Here is a 5,396-nt window from a genome sequence, read left to right as displayed (position 1 = left end):
TTCCAGGAATATATTTTTCATCACATCACTCTCTTTTTAAATCATTGATTCCTTCAAAGTAAGATAAGCTCAAATGTAAGTACGACATACAAGAACTTTCTTGCATCTCTCCTTTTCTCAACATCCTCATTTCTCATTGCAACATGCAATACACTATGGTCCCACTTACACAGAACTAGTTGCATCTCTCCTAGATGTTGATTAGCCATACTCTCACTGCTTACAGTACTTGTAACTTCTGTGTATACTAGTGTCAAATTAGTAGAGATTTTTTTCTGAGAAAAAATTTAGGCCAAATATATTTTGTCTATAAATAATGATGGGCCCAAAGTCACAGTATTCAAAATCATTCAAGATATTAGATTCTTGGGTATTATTTTTCTTATTTAAAATGCACAGGCAATTTCCACAAGGTTAGCTTAAGGTTTCCATCTTAAGTAGCTACGTTTGCAAGTTTATATATGCAGTTCTGTTCATATGCAGAATATGAAATTGCAAATAGGAAAGACATGCTCATCAATCAAACATCAAATACTAACAGAATCCAGGAAACACTTTGCATTTCCAATTATGCTATATCACTTTACATATCCCAAGCTCCCTACTGGACAAAACAACTTCTTGTGTGAGAGAATAAAATATGGTGCTTGTTTATATATCATACACACACACACACACACATACACACACACACACACATACATATATATATATGAGAGAGAGAAAGAGAGAGAGAATAGCAAAAATCTGCTATCAGAGATACTCTTTTTAATCTACCATGATTAGTTATGTATCTCAACTGGTGCTACTTTTCATATAATATTTTTTGCCCTTTATCATTAGCTAAAGTCACAGTGACAAAACAAACAAAACTTCCATTACTACTGATACATAAAATCATATAGGAGAAGGAATCTAAATATTTTAAATATATTTTACTGCTTACTAGAATACCTAGTAAATTCCCTCAATTCTAGCTGAAATTCTCCCATCGTAGCCTGACGAGCTTAGAACTATAGATATCATCTAGTTGAGTGCTTCTAATCTTTTACACATCTTGTTACATAGAAAAAGGTAATATTCAAGCAGAATATTATGGAGGGGAGTTACTACATAATGAACCACTACACAGTACTACTCTTAAAATCTTAGGCATCAAAATCTCAAGCAGCAGCTTACAAAAGAAGCCATATGAATCCTGTAATGTAATTTCAACTTTTGTTAAAATTTTGAGTAGTTATAGAAAAGAGTGTTAAAATTTTAAGGAAATTTTGTCCCAAATACTTTGTTTACAGAAAGCATTGAATTAATAACAAGTTCCACCCATAGTATTTTCAGTATCACATTTCATTTCAAAATGTGAGGATGTGAGCAGGCTACAGTCTTGGTCTGGCCTGTGGTCACTGGAATTGGAGAGTGTATGGCTGCATCTTCAGATCGGCTAAAATGTGTCTCAGCTTCAACTGCTGTCCCTATCCCTGCTCTCTTCCTCTTTGCTCCCCCTGCCTCTGATTAAGGACTGTGCTCAAAACCTGGTTCCTTTCCTAATCGGGCTGCCCAGATCCCTGTGCACCCTGCTGGAAGCTGTCCCCTGCAGCAGCTGTGCTGAGCTCAAGGCAGCTGGGTTCATGCTTCTGGCCCTCTCTAGGCTCTAACTTCACCTTGGCATGTTTACTGGAGCCTGGGCTGTCCTTCTCCATCTTAATCTGGCCTCTTGAAGGCAGGAACGATGGCTGCTCTGTCTGTCCCTCCGCGTATTTAACTCATACAGCAGTCTTCTCTTTGGTCTTCTTTTCCATGTTTCTTGTTTACGTTGCTCGGAGAGTGCTTCGTGGTGGGAGCTTTCAGATGAACTGGATGAGGAGGCCTGAATCCCACAGACCTTCTCCTAGAGCTCTCTGGTGGGGTCATCCACGTCCTCTGACGCCTGACGGGTGCAGTAGCAGGATACTTGGTCGACTCACATACAGTTCTTCCCTTGAACTTGATTCCCTTACAATTGTCAACGGCCAAAATTGTACTCCTCTGGTCTTCATAGCTGATAAAACAGAATCCTTTAGACTTCCCTGTCTTCCGGTATCGCAAAAGATGATCCCATACTGGGAGAATACACAGAGGATGTCTCCTTCTGTCAGTTCTTAAGGAAGCCCTACCAGGAAGACCCAGGCACCGTCCTTGTACTCAGAGAGCCATGACGCCTTAGCTGCCAAGGCAATATTGGCCTCCCATTCATTCGGCTTACTAACCAGCTTCACCTTGGTTAACCGATTCATCTCCATAAGTTGGTGTGCCACACAGTGGCTCCCCCCACTTCCGTTGCACAATGTGCACTTCCGGTGGACACCGAAGGGCAATGCTTCCAGTGTAGTCTTTTCCTAGGGTGTTCCATCAATGTCCCACCTTATCCACGTGCCCTCAGCTGCCTTTTAAGTTTCAACTTTTATGGTACCTCATGCACCACATGGCAGTGCTCAAACTGCTCACTGGTTTGAAAGCTCTAACCTAGTCCAGTTTCCAAATGGGATGACTAGGTTGAAACAAAGGCTTTTGATCTGATATGATGTCTGATCATGGAAGTTGTAACTGCTACCGTGTTTCCTCGAAAATAATTCCTGGCCGGACAATCAGCTCTAATGCATCTTTTGGAGCAAAAATTAATATGAGACTTGGTCTTATTTTACTATAATATAAGACCGGGTCTTACATAATATAATATAAAACCCATTCTTATGTTAATTTTTGCTCCAAAAGACGCATTAGAGCTGATGGGCTGGCTAGGTCTTATTTTTACCGAAACAGGGTATTTCAATATTGTTCCATACAGAAAATCCTTTTGAGAGACTATAATGTGCTAGTTTAACTTTGGTTAAATTATGAATACTAAATATTTGATATGTTCCAAAGCAGGAATTTAGACTGAGCTTTACTTAATATGTACTCATTGTATTAGCTTTCTCCAGAGAAATAGAACCAATAGGATATAGGTAGAAAGACAGACAGACATCTATCTATGTGTAAAGAGATTTATCAGTAGGAATTGGCTCATGTGATTACAGAACCTGAGAAGTCCCAAGATCAGAAGTTGGCAAGCTGGGGACCCAGGCCAGATGATGGTGTAATTCATGGTGAAGTTTTAGTCTGAAAGCTGGCAGGCTCAAGACTCAAGTAGAGCCAATGTTTTAATCCAAGTCAAAGGCCAGAAAAGATTGAAGTCCCATCTCAAAGCAATCATGCAGGAAGAGTTCCTTCTTACAGGAGTGAGGGTCAGCCTTTTTACTCTACTCAGGCCTTCAACTGATTGGATGAGAGCCACCTACATTAGGGAGGACAATCTGCTTTACTCAGTCTACTGATTCAAATGTTACTCTCATCCAAAGAAATCTTCACAGATATACCCAAAATATTGTTTGACCAAATATCTGGGTACCGTGTAGCCTAGTCAAGTTGACATATAAAATTCATACCCATGATGTTTCCAGATCGAATAAACCACCAAGTCAGTGATAATTCTGTGCCACTTTTTCATACTCATTTCATTGACATAGGACGTGAATCTTTGCTCTCTAAGACAGTAGTTCTCAAGTGAATGCAATGCATATTTGTGCTACAGCCTAAAAAGGCAATGAGTAGCCCACACCTACTAACATATGCAATGGCTCCAGTATGTAGCTCTAGTGGCGTAAGCCAACCAATTTCTTTGAAACTAATGCCACTTCTATAACTCACAAGTCTATAAAACCTGTGATTTTTTTTCCCCTAAAGGTGTGCTTCACTGGGTATTTCAAGTCATATGATGGTAGTCCCACTTGAAAGCTCCATGAAATATTCACTTAGGTGTAATATTCATACTCAACCTAGTTATGTGTCCAATCTATTAGATTTGTAACTCTGAAAATAATTGCACTCTTGTAATTCTGTCTTTGTTATTTCATATCTATCACAGATGAAAGGACTCAGGAGTGGTACATAATTGAGAATTTGAATAAGTCTTAGAAGTCCCTTCATGCCTCTAGCACAGAAAATACACCTTTAGAGTTGTTCAATTTGACCCATAATTCAATGTCATCTTAAAAGGCTAACTATATGTATTTCCTAGTGAATATGTGGACACCTTGATTTATTTTACTTATGAAAGATGGACTAATGGCATGTGCTTCAGTGAGATGTTATCATGGATACAGTTGATAAAATGTAACCTCATGTACTGGAGAAAAGATTTGAAAATACTCAGCTATGTCCAGGAGCTTAAAGAGTTTATCCCAAGTTCTTTCCATCACAAAAATCCACGTTACTCTCCACCCTTAAAACCATACCATATGGGAATAAAAAGGTGGAAGTCAACAACATTTAGTTAAAATTTCTGAAAGGCATTTAGAGAAAGGAATGTACAAAGGAAAATATCCTCTTCGTATTGATATTACTTGTACCATCATCAACAACAACATAGGTTACAAGTTTCTCATTTTAAAAGTGTTGGGTAAAGACTTTGAAAAGCCCAGCTAAATAGGAATGTGTAGCCCTCCCTCTCTAAAAATCCCACTTCACCAAAAAAGCCATATTAGGCCCACTCAGCCCGGTGCTTAGGCCCACAGTACTTTTAGAGTCCCATGAAAATGTCTTTTTTTTTTAATTAGAAGAAAATAATAAAGTCCATGTCAAAGAAATGTTTTAATGAATAACAATAACCTTTACATCAACATAATAATAAAACATAAATTTTAATAATGTTTATGGATGATGGGGCCCAGAAAGACAAAAGTTCATAGAGCCCATGAAAGTCTTAATGTGGCCCTTCTTCCAAAGCCATGTTCACCCTATGTAGCCCTGCCTCCCTGGCCATAGCTGATTGAAATGAGGATAGACACTTGACCGACATCAGACCTATCAGATTGTCTCCTGTGAGTCTGGGTTGAAATTTAAATCTATTAGTAAGTATTTGTTAGCTTGTGGAGACCTGTACCTTTGTAGGCTTTGGTGGAGTCATGTGTGTGAATCAGTGAAGAAAGAGAAAGGATGAGAGATGGTGTAGCCTCTGAAAGAGAGAATGAGACTTAGAGATGCTGTCTGAGTTCCTGGTACTCTCCATTCTCTGCATATCGGTGGTTGGTTTTACAGACTTTCCTGGGTTCCATGAGACGTCCCAGTATCCTTTCTTAAATCCATGATATGGTTAAGCTGGTTGAAATGATTTTCTGCTAGTTTTAATCTAAGAATACTATATTAGTTTGCTGGGGCTGCTAGAACAAAGTACCACAAATTGGGTGGCTTAAATAATAGAAATGTATTGTTTCAGGTCGGGGTCCAGAAGTCTTGAAATAACATTATCAGCAAGTTTAGTTCCTTCTGAGGGCTGTAAGGAAAAGCCACGTTCCACATCTCTGTCTTTGGTGGGTAAA

The 5,396-nt window shown here is 38.9% G+C and overlaps 1 pseudogene; it reads right to left on the bottom strand.

The window, feature by feature from the left end:
* Window positions 1–1,657: 1,657 nt before the first annotated feature.
* LOC117037903 (RNA-binding motif protein, X-linked 2-like) lies at window positions 1,658–2,273 on the bottom strand (annotated as a pseudogene).
* Between the last annotated feature and the right edge of the window lie 3,123 nt (window positions 2,274–5,396).

Source organism: Rhinolophus ferrumequinum, chromosome 2 (genome assembly GCF_004115265.2).
Source record: "Rhinolophus ferrumequinum isolate MPI-CBG mRhiFer1 chromosome 2, mRhiFer1_v1.p, whole genome shotgun sequence".
NCBI classification, from domain to species: Eukaryota; Metazoa; Chordata; class Mammalia; order Chiroptera; family Rhinolophidae; genus Rhinolophus; species Rhinolophus ferrumequinum.
The sequence above is the reverse complement of the archived record's forward strand: the minus strand, read 5'-3'. Positions and strand labels throughout refer to the sequence as shown.